Here is a 14,986-nt window from a genome sequence, read left to right as displayed (position 1 = left end):
GTAATCTGGAACAGTGACTCCAACTCATTCATGACTACAGAAAGAGCTAGAAGGTATCATACAGATTACTGAGTCCAACTTCAATTGGTAGTTGAACGAAATGAGGTCAAGAGTGGGGATGAGGAAAATGACTCATCCAAGGTCACATAAATAGTTAAGTAGCAAATCCAAGGTCAGAACACAGGTTTGCATACTAAGCCTTCAGCCAACTTCGTGTTACTTTAGTGAAAAATTATTTCATTGTTTTTAATGCCGATAAGTAACAGTGAATGTTCATGGATATTCCTTCTATTTTCATAATATAAGGGGTAACGGGGAGGAAATTCAGGAGATCATGTTTTCACAAGGAGGTGAACTGGCTGGGAACTGGGCAGAGATTACCCTTCTTTTCTAATAATCATCACAGCCATGAGGTTTGAAAGGCAACATGGCAGGGTAGGAAGACTGGGGCACCATGGAAAGAAAACTGATGGGAATTAGTCAGTGACCCAGCCTGTCCACTGTGCTGAGCGCTGACGTTACAAAGAAGGGAGAAGACGTGGTCACTATCCTCAAGGGGCTCATAATCTAATAGAGGAGATAATAAACAACCACGTTGATATAAGATATTTATGGTATTTATAAATGGGAGATAATCTGGGGTGGGGGCAGGGAAGAGGATGTCAGAAGACCCAGATTCAAATTCAAATTCTGCTACTACCTGTATTGCTTTAAGTTCTCAGGGCCTCAATTTCCTCTGTATTGGAAGAGATGACCTCTAAAGTTCCTTTCAATTCTAGACCCAATGACCTTGGTCTGAATCCTGGCTCTGAGACTCTGAGACTACCCATGTGATGTGACTGACTACAGGTCAATCACTCTGTACCCGAGTTCTTCATCTGTAAAAGGAGGAGGTTAGACTAACTGGCCTCTGTGTGGTCTTCCAGCTCTAAATCTCTGGTCCTGTGACATGACAGACAGTGATCAGAGAAAATCAGGTTAGGGCTACCCCAGGGAAAATAGTCAGGTGGGTGAATGGGGAAGGAGCAAGTGGAAGGAAGAAGACTCACACCATCGAGAGATCCTTGTTTCTTCTTCCCTTCTGCCATCTGTTACTGGGCTGCCAGGAAAAGAAGGAGGAGCTGACACCAGAGATGATGCACTAATGTGTGAGGAGATGGATTCTCATGGGAGTGATAATCGGACCATAGATTTAGAGCTCAAAGGTGAGACTGGAGATCTGCTTCAATCTCCTTGTTTTTCAGAAAAGGAAACTAAGGCCCAGTGAGACTAAATAATTTGCCTAGAGGCAACTCAATAGGAATCTGGCCTGAGACACTTAATAGCTGTGTGACTGTAGACAAGTCACTCAACTCTATTGGCCTCAGTTTCCTCATCTGTAAAATGAGTTGGGGAAGGACATGGCAAACCATTCCAGTATCTTCACCAAGAAAACTCCAAATGGGGTCACGAAGAGTTGGACACAACCAAACAACAATAATACTTCAACAGGTGTTTAAGCTAGACAGGCAGCAGAGCAGGGATTTATACCAGGTCCTTAGACTCAATCCATTTATATCATTGTAATCGCCTTGTATCTTGTTTTACTGGTTCCGCTCACTTCGTTTTGAATCAGTTCATTTAACTCCACCATGTTTCTTGGCTATGTTTCACAGCACAATAATACATTCACATACAACAATTTACTGAGCTATTCCCCCATCAATGGGCATCTGCTTTGTTTCCACTTCTTTGCTGCTACAAAAAAAGCTGCTATAAATATTGTGGTGTATCACAGAGCCTTTCTATCACTGGCCTCTTTGGTGTAGGTGCCCAGCTGTGGGGTCCCTGGATCAAAAGAAAAGGACCGTTTTATTCACTAGGCCCTGTGAGGGTAATACCGCACAAGCTACATCTAAAGGGAATTCTACGTTAGGGTTTGTAGCTGAAACACCTTATTTGCCTTAAGGCACGTATGCAAATAATTTTAAGATTCTCAGAAATCTCCATCACATACAACCATTACCACAGTGGGTCCTTTCTTACAAGCAGGCCCTAATGGCTACCTCTGTGCCTGGTAAATAGCCACTGCTAACAAGGTCAGTAGGTTTCCATTCTTTCTTCAAGCTAAGCCTTATACAAGTAGGAACCAAATCTCTCTAGTGGGTGGGACAGGAAAGAAGGAAAAACTACTGATTATAGGCTGCCCCATAGTGAGCGTGTACCAGGGGCCAGCCCTGTGAGTACAGAAAGCTGTGCTCTGATGAGGCTCCAGCATCCTCTGCTGGCCAAGCTCTTGATTTTCAGGGAAGAATGGGATTTTGGTGCCAGGTGCAGCTGAAGCAAAACTAGAGGAGGGCACTTGGAGAGAACAGCTGATTTTTTTTTTTTTTGCTGGCTTCAGGCTGGTTAGCTAGCACGCAGGGCTGCCCACAGTCCAAGCTTCATTCCCAAAAGGGCCACTTACTTTCAGAGGACCAAAAAAGGCTTGACAGTCACAACTGTTGTGTGTGTGCATGTGTGTGTGTTTAATCCAGCCAGCTGTCTAGTCCATGTGTGCTGTGGGTCACAAGAGGGGTAGAGAGAAAGAAGAGTGAGAATGTGGCTGGATCTGAGCCCTGGACCGTGAATCAGGCCTTGGAAGACTATAAATTCTTTACATACATTATTTCATTTGATCCTCACAACAACCCCAGGAGGAGTGAAATGTGATATAAAAGAAAGAACACTGGTTCTAGAAGAGAAGCAGAAGACCTGGGTTCAAACCCTGCCTCTGATGCTTACCACTTGTGTGACTGCCACAATTCACTTTACCTCCTTGGACCTCAGTTTCCTCAACTGTAAAATAAAGGGATTGGACTAGATGATTTGTGGAGGCACTTTCCAGCTATAGATCTATGATCCTAAAAGTAATGTAAAGGCAAAAAAGGTTTATCCCCATTTGAAAAATAAGGAATTCCTCAAGCAACACCTAGTATCAGTGATGACATCTGAACTCAGATCTCTACTGACTCCAAACCCATCACTCTTCATTACACCACACTTCATCGTCCTAAGGATATCTGTAGAACAAGCCATACTTTCTTAAAAAAAAGCAGGCAATTCACATGTACCATCCAACCAACCTGGTCAATAAAGCTGAAGAAAAAAGCTTACAGACAAAGTACTAAGTGTGTCTTTGTGGAAAATCCCATCTCTTACTGTCCCAGCCCTTATTTGATATTTTTGTTAATGAAGTCCAGCAGTTAGCCTTCTTTCCTACTCAGACAATGCTAGTATGGAATTGAGGGCAGATTTTGGTAGGAAGCGCAAAAGCCTGGGAAACTTGGTTCATATTAGCTTGCCAGTCTACACCTGCTAACTGATCCTGATTTTTTGGACTGGAAAGTATCCTATGACACATGCAACAACCAGTTACCCGCCTGCCCCCCCCTTTTAAGCTTTTCCAAACAAATATTCCATATGCAGATCAGATCAGTACAGATGATACCATCTGAATTATCTGGTTCTTTGCCAAATAATTTGGTTGTTTAGTGGAGTGTAGAAATAGTCTTAAAATGCATTATTAATTGGGGCCAGATTATTTTTGCAACCGTTACTAAGGAAACCTCAATTGCTATAGAAACTGCATATGTTAAATTGGTATCCTATGACTAAACTGCAGCACAGAAGGCAAGAATCAAAAGACGAAAAACGTTTTTTGTTGTGTGTGCATGTGTGTGTGGTTTTTTTTTTGTCATTTCCATTTATTCTCCTCACATCAAAATATTGTGAAGTGTTGAGAAATTTGAAAGAAAGGCATTTGGGGAATAAGGCACACACCTGGCAAGCAGGCCAGAGCTCAGCAACTATTCCAAGCTTGTTATTTTTCTCTTCCACATCTCGAGTCCAGCCAGGGTCACTTCTGTAGCCTGAGGCTGACTCTGGATTCCTGCAGCCAGTTAAGTCGGTTATACACTCCTGGCTGGGTAACTGGCCAATGCTGCAGCACTTTCTTTCTACTCACATGGCTACCACTTTCATTAAGTTCCTAGACTACAAAAACACTAGGACTATCTGGTGGTCGCCTCATCATTCACCTGAAACTTCTCTCTTCGACCGAAGTTATCAATGATCGAATGACCAATCTGGATGGTCTTTCCTCAGTCATCATCCTTCTTGACTTATCTAATGCATATGATATTGCTGACCATTCTCTCCTGCTGAATATGTTCTCTTCTCAGTGTTTTTGTCTACAGTCCTCTCTCCCAGTTCACCTCCTCCCTGTTTTATCACTCCTTCTCAGTCTCCCCGGTTCCTTATTTATAACAGACCTACTAAGTAGGGGTGTTCCTCAAGATTTTACCCTAGATCGCCTTCTCTTCTCCCTTTACAATCTGTCTCGGTAACACGTTCCCAGAGACTTAAAATATGATCTCTGTGCACATAAATCACAGACATCTGTTGATACAGATGTCTGTATCTATCTAGTTAACCTATTTATCTCCCTCTGTATACAATGTCTGCCCCCAAGCTTCAGGTCCACATTACCAGAGACACCACTCAGCATGTCCAAAACGGAACTCATTGTCTTTCCCCCCTAAACCTTTCCCTCTTCCAACCTCCCCAATTTTTGTCAAAGGTAGTTTTCATGGTTCACAACCTGAGGAGTATCTTGTTTCCTCATCTTCACACAGCCAATCAATTGCCAAGCCTTGCCGTTTCTATTTTCACATACGAACCTTCCTCTCTCCTCACACTGCTACTCTTTGGTTCCACTCCTCATGATTTAGACTGTAATAAGAGCCTCCCAATTAGTCTTCCCTCAACTCTCTCCCCAATTCAGTCCATTCTACACACTGCTGCCAGAGTATTTTCCTTAACTGCATGTCTAATCATGTGACTCTCCTACTTAATCAATTCTAGTGGCTTGCTATTACCTCTAGGATCAACTATAAACTGCTCCGTTTATCTCTGAAAACCCTACACAACTTAGATCCAATCTCTTCTTCCAGCTTCATTGGTCGTTATTCACTCTCCAGAATTCTCTGACCCAGACAAAATGACCTTCTTTCTGTTCCTCACATATGACACTCTACCTCCTGTCTCCCATTCCTAGAATGTCATCCCTCCTTCACTCTGCTTCATAGAGCCCCTTAAGAGGATGCTCAGGCACTATCTTCTGCATGAAGCCTTTCCTGCTCCCAAATGCTAGTGCCCACCCTGCCAAATGCCTTCGTGTTTAACTATTTTGTTTATATTTGTACTAATTCACCTTATCTTTATGTTGTATATATTTATATATGTACTTCTTGTCTCTCCCATTAGAATGTAAGCTCATTGGGAGTACGGAATTTTCTTTTCCTTCCTTTCTTCCTTCTCTTTTCCTTCCTCCCTCCCTCCCTTCCTTTCTTCTTTTCGTATTTATATCCTCAGTGCCTAACACACTACTTGGCACAGAGTAAAATTTAATAAACATTTGTTAAATGACTGACTCACTCTTAGCCTCTATGAAACCAGAAATCCCAGAGGCTAGGCCCCATCACTTTCATGGAAGCATCATCTTGTTCAATGATGGAAAGCAATGCACTCTGCTTTACTTTTAAGTTGTCCCCTGCCTATTTGTTCTGTTGGAGAATTTCCAAAATAAGCCCCTGATTAAGCTAGGCTCCTAATTCCAGATTATATCCAATTATCTCTTCCAGATTCTCCTAGAGTGCCCCTCGAGGCACTCTAATGGATCCTGGGACACAAATGCCAGGTTTGACACTGCACTTGTAATTGTATGCTTTTGTCTACACTATTCTTCATGTCTAGGGAAAATCCCAATAGCCTCAATGAACTCTCTTGCAGTCTTTAGAATCCAACTCCAATGTCCTTTCCTCCAGAAAGTCTTCCTTGGTTACTACACCAATAATTTCCTGTTCCCTCAGACCTCAACTCATCCTCCTTTCAACAATTTGCAGACAGCCCCTCCCAACAATCTACTGCCATCAGTTGTCTTTTTAGAGATAAGGAAATGGGGGTTCAAAGAGGCTGAGCCTCCCTCCCCAAATGGTTACAGTACAACAACTCCAGTCCACAAGCCAATAAGCACATAGTGCTATTTTACCAATAAGGACACTAAGGCTCAGTGTCATTAAATGATTTGGTCAAAGACTGAGATAAAATCGGAGGCAGGATTCAAACCAAGGCCTTCCTGACTCTCAAAACAGCTTTCTATCCAGTACCCCAAATGGCCAGGCATATAGCATTTGTTTCATAATTTCAACATACACTCCTAAAACTATTGCATAGCTATCTGTGTGTGTCTTACCTCTCTCGCAGACTATAAACTCCTACCGAATTCCCCCAGTGTCCTGCATGCAACAGGCATTTTTTTTAATTGCCATGTTTGCTGCTGAGGTTGCTACATTAACACTATTGACAACCATGGTCTATAGCAATTACGTACACAGATTGCAGAATTAGTTGCATCCTGACCAGACACCAAGTAAAGACGTAAATATTGATAGAAAAAAGCTGAGGCCTCAGTCTTGGGAGACATGACAAGCCTATGAGAGACAGAAAGAGGACTCAGAACAAACAGGATCATAAAATATAAAGAGCTCAAGAGGGAGGGACCCTAGGGGGCATCTCGTCCAACCTCCTTACGTTACTGATGAGAAAACTACAGCCCAGTGAGATTCAATGCCTTGCCAAAGGTTACAAGGGAAGTTGGAAGAAGCAGGATTTGAACCCAGTTTTTCTGACTCCAAACCCACTGCTCGCGCATGAAGTCTTGCCGGATCTCAAATACTCCAATAAACTTCTGATTTTCCTGATGCGGGCATTCTCTGCAGGGAGGTAGATAGAAACGATCTTTGTCTCTGAAGAGGATGATAACCAACATTTACATAGAGCATACTGTGCGCCAGGCACTGTACTTAATGTTTTACAAATGTTATCTCACTGGATCCTCACAACAATGCTGGGAGACAGATGCTACTACTATCCCCATTTTATGGGTGAAGAAACTAAGGCACGTGAAAGCTAAATGAATTGGACACGGTTGCAAGCCAATAAGTATCTGAGGCTGGATTTGATCTCAGATCTTCCTGACTCCAGGTCTAGCTTTCTGTCCACTGCACCGCCCAGCTGCCCCATGTTCTCCATGAATTCATCACAGGGGTCCTCCCCAACACTCTGAAGACACTACATGACTTTTCTTGATACCTCCAAGATGCCAGTAGAGTTTCTCATTGGTTACTCACATATAAACACTCCAACTTTTTTTTCAATTGTACATTTCTTTGTCGTTTGTCTCATTCTTTCAGCAGAAGTGATTTATCTTCTGAATTGTCATGGCTCTTTCTTTGTACCTCTCTTTCTTTAAAAAAAATTTTTTTGGCTAGGCAATGGGGTTAAGGGACTTGCCCAGGGTCACACAGCTAGTAAGTGTTATATGTCTGAGGCCACATTTGAACTCAGGTCCTCCTGAATCCAGGGCCAGTGCTCTATCCAACTATGCCACCTAGATGCCCCATTCTTTGTATCTCTCTTACAGCACTCATATATTATCTCATGTTCTCTTTCCCCCCTCTCTCTCCTCCACCTCCCCCCTCCCACCCTACCATGACACCTTGCCTGTAGTAGGTATCTATATTCCATAATCATAGAATCTCTGAGCTAAATGAGACTTTAGGACTCATGCAGTCCAACCCTTTAGGGAAAGCAAGAGTATCTCTACATCCCAGGCTCATTCCAGGGCATCATCTAGTCTCTTCTGGAAGACTTTTAGTGAAAGGGACCACTTCATCTCACAAGGTAGCCAACTGCACTGCTGGACAGCTCTAAATCCTGGGAAATTCTTTTTTGATGCTGTGTTTCCTGCCTTACCTTCTACTCATCTCTCCCCTCCCCACCACCTCCACCCCACCCTATCCCCCATCCCTAGTGGTCCTCTGGAACCACACAAAGTAAAACCAAGTCCATCTACATTTGACAGCCCTTCCTATAAAAAGTAGCTGGTGAAATCAAAAGAGGGCTCGACCTGGAGTAGAAGGCTTGAGTCACAACTGATTTCATATCATTTACTTTCTGTGTGCCCTTTGGCACTTAATCCCTCCGAGCCTCAGTTTCTCCATTCAGGTTTGGACTATCGAGAGTCCCTTCCAAACACTATGATCCCATGAAAAATACTGGAAAACAGTCTCCTCCAGGCTAAACAATTCCACTTTCTTCAAACAATTTTATGACGTGCAATGGCTAAACAAGTTAGGTATCTGAACGGGAGGGAATGCTACCGGGCTAAATGAATGATGATGAAGATGGTTTCAGAGAAACTTGAGACAATCTGTATGAAATGATACTGAGTGAAGTGATAAGAGTCAAGAGAACAAGTTATATTGTGACAATGACAATGGAAAGACAAATAACTTTGGAAGGCTTAAGAATCCTGATCAACGCAATGGCCAATTGCAATTCCAAAGGATCCATGATAAAAACTGGGCTATCTATTTCCTGAAAGAGAGGTGATAGATACAGGGTGCAAATTGGGGCATACAGTTTTCAGACATGGCCAACAGGGCGATTTGTTTTGCTTGACTGTATATACGTGTGTATTGAGCAAAATATACTTGTTAATACTTGTTAATACTTGTTAAAAAGGCTTCTCCCCCTTTTTCCTCCTGTTGATGGTGGAGGAAGGGAGAGAGAGGGAATAATACTGGGGAAGGGAGTAGATGTTTGATTAAAAAAATTAAAAACAATTCTATGATGTGATCCAAGTTCCTTGACTGTCTTGGTTATCTTCCTTTGGACACGCTCCAATTTATCAACGGCCCTCTAAAACAGACCGTTAACTCTCTTACTCAGAAGCATTTGCTGAAAGAATTATAAGAAGTCATATAGATGCTAGCACTAGCCTTGCCTCACCTGCCTCCACACATAGTTCTGAGTAACACCAGCAGCAGCTTCGATGGTGAGTAACTTTGTTCAGAAGCCCCAGGCCACTGATGATGACCATGATGATGACGACGATGATGATGATGATGATGATACCACTTGACACATATGTACAGCATTTTAAGGTTTGCCAATTGCTTTACATTACATTATCTCTCTTGATACACACTAGTCAACTGAGGGTAGCTAGGTAGTGCAACAGACAGAGAGCCAGACCAGGAGTCGGGAAGACCTGAGTTCAAATCTAACCTCAGACACCTACTAGTTGTGTGACTATGAACTATTCACTTAACCTTGCTTGCCTCATTTTCCTCATCTGTAAAATGAGCTGGAGAAGGAAATGGCAAACCACTCCAGTATCTTTGCAAAGAAAACCTCAGATGAGGTCATGAAGAGTTAGACACAACTGAAAGGACTGAACAGTAGTAACAACACTCAATTGGAGTAGAAGCTATCCCCCCCTCATTTTATAAATAAGGGAGCTAGGTTAAATGACTCACCCAGAGTCACAAACAGTAAGTGTCAAGCTGGATTTGAACTCAGGTCTAAGTGTCAAGGCAGAATTCAAACCTAAGTCTTTCTGAGTCCAAGTGTACTCACTAAACCTGACATATGAACCCAAGTAAAAGGCAAGGAGCTTTCTCTGCCTGTGCAGAAAAAAAGCCCAAACTATTTGGAACAGAGGGAGGGAAACCATGTGGAGCAGGAAAGTTCCTAGCCTAGTAGGAAGCTGGGGCTAAGGAAAATGAGCACCAGATCTTGGGGCGGTGCCCACCTGGTGACTGGTTAGTCAATTTACCCAGCTGTGACACAGGAGTCAGTGGATCACATGCTCTTGAATAAAATTCAGAGGAAAAGCCCCCAAACAGCCAGATCAGCATTAAGGAACAGAAGAAAGCTGGTTTGGCAACATCCACAGAGTATTAAATATTCATCCCGACTGCCCATCAGCAAAATCCCAGGAGCAAAGCAACTACTGACAGGATAGCTTTCTACCACCGGAGGCTGTCCAAGTATAAGCTTGTTTATTGCTCTGTCAATTTTAATGTGCAATATTTAATAGCCAGACCAAGATCTGGTCGTAAACATTTGGAAAATGAGTGCTGACATTTCTCTTATTGCTTCTGTGTTTGGAGAGACACAGTGGTAGAGTGCCTTTTGTGTTGGCCCAAATTGGAGGGATATTGAGTCTCTAAAATTAAAAGGGTAAAAAACTTTTAGGAATCAAAATGTGTCAACCTGGCTCAAAAAAAAAAGTTCTCCCTATGGAGTTTCCCCTAGGGGCTCAACCATAACTGACTAAAGAGTGGGAGTCAAGCTGGGCTCCACCCATCGGCAATGCCTAACTGGCCCTGTGCTTTCCTCTAAGGAATGTCTTGGGTCTCCTTCGTGGGCTGGTTACAAAGGACTCAATACTTTAATGTAGGCAATGATTAGAAGCCAGTATATTACCCTGCCCCTCCTCCCTGATTCAGACACACTCAACTTTCACCTGACTCAACACTCCAATTTCTAATTTAATTCTGAGGACTCAAGCAAAGAGGAGAGTCAGCAGAAGTGGATTTAAAGCCTGAGCAGTCTGCGCATCTCAGAGCAACTGAAGAGTGCCAGATCTGGAATCAGAGGACCTGGGTTTGAATCCCAGCTCAGTCACTTCCTACCTCTGTGACCCTGGGCAAATCCCTTCCAGAAGCCTCAGTCCTTCAGCTGTAAAATAAGGGTGTTGGACTAGGAGGAATCTAAGATCACTTCCAGCTACAACTCTATGAGCCTATGAACAGCACTAAGGCAAACGACAGCCAGCCCAAGTTTATGCCACACCAAATATCCCCCTGTACGGCAGAGTCACACTCTGGTGATACAAATGTGTAAGCAAGGCAGACAGCCTCTTCAGAGTAAATCACTTCCCAGTGGCCACTGACTCTTCAGGCAACAAGTCATCCCTTGGGTTTCTGCTTAACTCTGGAAGTCAGAAAACGGCCGTGTAGTAGAGGGGGAGGTTAAGGGACAGAACACTAGAGCAGCAGTCAAACCTGAGGAACACTCAAAAGTACCGAGAATACGCAAGGCACCATGAAAGATGCAGGAGGCAGGCAGGTATTGCTACGCTAAGAGAAAGAAGAGGTGGACGAGTTGAAAACAAAACAAAACAAAACAGCTGAAATTCCCAATGATCAAAGATGCCTTAGGGCAGAGCAGGCATCAGTTTACCACATGCACCATTAACAAACCTATCAAAGAGCACCAAGGTGCTTCTCTGGAACTCAGAGTTCCACAGATCACAGCTTAGGACCCACTGTTACAGAACACAGAGGGGAGATAATCAGTGGCATAAAAATAGCATGCTGTTGGAAAAATATATAAAACAAGAGCTTCCTTTTTCTACTCATTCCCCATCCCCCACCCCACCCCCCCAAAAACCAACCAACCAAACAAAAACAAACCCCAAGCAGTATGACTAGGCTGTTCCCTTCTGATACCTGAAATACACAAAAAAGGAAGTCAAAATATTTTGAAAGTGAAAGCACAGACAAACCTGAAAGAGTACATGCAAATGTCTGATCTTGGGGGAAATCACAGCCTCCTTCTTCCTCCTTCCACCCCCTCTCTGGTGTAAGAGGAGGACACCAGTTTTCAAGTAGGATGGGTATGAGGAATAACAGGGAAAGTGAATATGAAACACTTTGGAATATATTAAGTGCACCATGCATAAATATTTAATAAAGTGGGAACAACCACACTTAATGGGATACATCCTCCTTAGTGCCTGACACTCCCTAGTAATAATGCCACTCCCCAAGCCCCTAATTTAACTCCTGCTAGCCATAATCCTGCACCTTTATGTATATACCTCAAACACAACTCATATGCACTAATTTCCCATATTACCTCAATAAATACTGCTACACAAGCATCCTCATTTTACAATAAAGGCTTGAACATAGAAGCTGATTTGCCCAAGGTCACACAAAGCGACTCAGGTTCCTAACCCTCTCATCAGTTTTAAATTAATTCAACAAACATCACATGCCTACTAGACGCCAGATACAAAGACAAAAAACTCACCACCGTCCCCATCTTCAAGGATTACTGACTTACTAGCTCACTTTTACTTTAACTAACTTAACTAACTAACTTCCTAATATTCTAACCCTAGTGGCTATTCACTCTCTCTCTTTCTCTCTCTGTGTGTCTCTCTTGGTCTCTGTCTCTGTCTCGCCCTCTCTCTGTGGATTACTTGACTAAAGCCTTTTGTCAATCAATGCTCACTGCCATTCCAATACCAAAATGAGCTGACAGAAGGAATTTTTAAAGTAAATTCCTCTATTTTTATTTAAAAATTTTAAATTCCTTTATTAAAAAAATATTTATTTTTAAAAAGCAACTTCCAGAAGCAGTTTGGAATTATGCTCAAAAAAAAAGTTACTAATATGTTCATGCTCTTTGCCACAGAGACTTTGCTGTTAAGAGGTGGAAGCCAGACAGAAAGGTCCCTCACACACTCTTCCTAACCTCTACTACTGTTGAGATGCCATCATCTTCCCAAACCTCCAGGTTTCAAACCTAGGTGTCATCTTCAGCTTCTCACTCTTTCTCGCCACCACCGTGCCCAATCAGCTCTCAAGTTCTGTCCACTCTACCTTGGGAACATCATACCCTACCCCACTTCTCTTTTCTGACACTACAATGACCCTGGTGCAGTCCGTCTTCACCTAAACTGCTGCAATAGCCTTCTAGTAGTTCCCTCTGCCTCAAGTCTCTCCCCATTTCAATCTCTACACCTCTGTCAAATTAATCTTGAAATGAAGGCTCTTCTCTTCCCTCCTCATTCAATAAACACTAATGGCTCCCTATTGCCTCCAGGATCAATTATAAAACACTTTTGTTTCACTTTTTAAAAACCTTTTAGAACCTGGCCGCTTCCTGCCTTGCCAGTTTGCTCACACTTTACTCCCCCCGCCACAGATTCGATAATCCAGTGACATCGAACTTCTTGCCGTTCCCCGACTCAGACTGTTTCCACTGGCTGTCCCCCCATGCCTGGGATGCTCTTCCTTCTCATCTCCCCCTCCTGGATTCCTACAAGTCCCAGCTAAAGTCCTCCCTTCTGCAAGAAGTTTTTCCTAGTCCTCCTTGACCTAGCGCCTTCCCTCTGAGATCACCTCCAGTTCATCCTGAATCTTTTGTGTGTTCACAGTTGTTTGCATATTGTCTCCCCCATTCATCTGTGAATTCCTTGAGAGAAGGGACTGTTTTTTGTTTTTAGTGTAGTTTTGCTTTGTTTTGTTTTGGCCTTTCTGTGAACCACTAGCACTTAGCACAGTGTATTTAGTAAGTGTTTGAGGGCAGAATGACTGACATACACTAAAAACATACACAGCAGCATTTCTTGTGGTAGCCAAGAACTGGAAACAAAGGAGGATGCCTATCAGTTGGGAAATGACTAAACAAACTGTTGGTGCTAAGTCGTTTTTGTCGTTATCTGACTCTTCGTGACCTCTTTTTGGGGTTTTTTGGGCGGAGATACTGGAGTGGTTTGACATTTCCTTGTCTAGCTCATTTTACAGAGGAGGAAACTGAAGCAAACAGGGTTAAATGACTTGCCCAGGGTAACACAGCTAGTAAGTGACGGAGGCTGGATTTGAATTCAAGAAGATGAGTCTTGGGGCAGCTGGGTAGTGCAGTGAATAAAGCTGTGGCCTTGGAGTCAGGAGGACCTGAGTTCAAATCCAGCCATGTAATTGGAAAGAAGGACAGCAATCTTCCCTCCCCCCTGAAACAGAATACTGTACATTTACAGTAACCAGGCATGGCCCCAAAGATGACATAAGAAAATTCACTTCCTTTCTTTTTTTGTAGAAATAGAGGTCTGGGGGCATGCAACATTGCACAGAGACTGTCATCCCGTAGTTCATGTGTTAATTAATGATGCTGTACTGCCCCCCCCCCCTCTTTCTTTGGTTACAAGGAATGGCTCCCTAGGTAGGGAATGGGAGAGAGAGATTTGTAAATGAAGGTGACATAAAAACAAAAGATTTAAAATGATATTTTATGTTATTTTATTTTATTTATTTATTTTTAGGCAATTGGGGTTAAGTGATTTGCCCAGGGTCACACAGCTAGTAAGTGTCAAGTGTTTGGTCTGAGGCCGGATTTGAACTCAGGTCCTCCTGACTTCAGGGCCGGTGCTCTATCCTCTGAGCCACCTAGTTGCCCCTGAAATGATATTTTAAAAAATCATTTCCAGAATCTCTCTTACATTCACAAAGGGAAAAGCATAGGATATGGGAGTCAGAAGATTTTGATTTTCAGATGCAGCTAGGTGGCTCTGCTGGGCCTGGAATCAGGGAGACGAGTTCAAATCCCACTAAATCGCTGTGTGACCTTGGGTGAGGTCCCTCTGCCTCAGTTTCTTCAAATGCAAAATGGGGATAATAACAGCACTCACCTCTCAGGGTTGTTGTGAGGATCAAATGAGATAATACTCGTAAGGCACTTTAGCACACTGCCTGGCACGTAGCAGGTGCTATATAAATGTGAGCTACCATTATTAACTGGCTCTAGCTAGCTGTGTGACTGTAGGCAATGTGCTTCTCTCTGTGCCTCCACTGTGTCATTTCTAAAATGAAGAGGTTGGACCAGATTTCCTCCAAGAACTCTCATGGCATCTAACACTCTATGACTATTAAGATGTTTCTGGTCTAGGTTCTAGTATCTAGTTGTAGTATCTAGTAAGATACTCGACCCCATAGTCAGACGAGATTTTCATCACAAAGGAGAGAGTCTCTGTCTCTGTCTGTCTGTCCTTCTGTCTCTCTCTCTCTCTCTCTCTCTAAACAACACATCCTCCCTTTCCCCTACCCCACCTAAATCAGCCTGTTCTCTATGAGCACCAGCTACATGCTTAGCACTAGGTGCTGGGAATGAGGCAGACCAACATATGATCGTCCCTATGTCCAAAGCCCAGCACTCTATCCACTGTGCCACCTAGAATGAGAATGCTTTTTTACGCTTTTCAAATAAAATCTTTTTTAAAAAATGTAAAACCCCTTCTTAGCTCCTGGGCCACGAGGTGGGCTTG

The 14,986-nt window shown here is 43.1% G+C and overlaps 1 protein-coding gene across 3 annotated transcripts in view; it reads right to left on the bottom strand.

Annotated features, from left to right (window-relative positions):
* IGSF3 (immunoglobulin superfamily member 3) overlaps positions 1-14,986 on the bottom strand; it is a 130,716-nt gene that overhangs the window by 19,580 nt on the left and 96,150 nt on the right. The window lies entirely within an intron of this gene.

Source organism: Phascolarctos cinereus, unplaced genomic scaffold (genome assembly GCF_003287225.1).
Source record: "Phascolarctos cinereus isolate Bilbo 61053 unplaced genomic scaffold, phaCin_HiC Scaffold_5;HRSCAF=322, whole genome shotgun sequence".
NCBI lineage: Eukaryota > Metazoa > Chordata > Mammalia > Diprotodontia > Phascolarctidae > Phascolarctos > Phascolarctos cinereus.
This window is presented reverse-complemented; position numbering and strand designations above follow the sequence as displayed.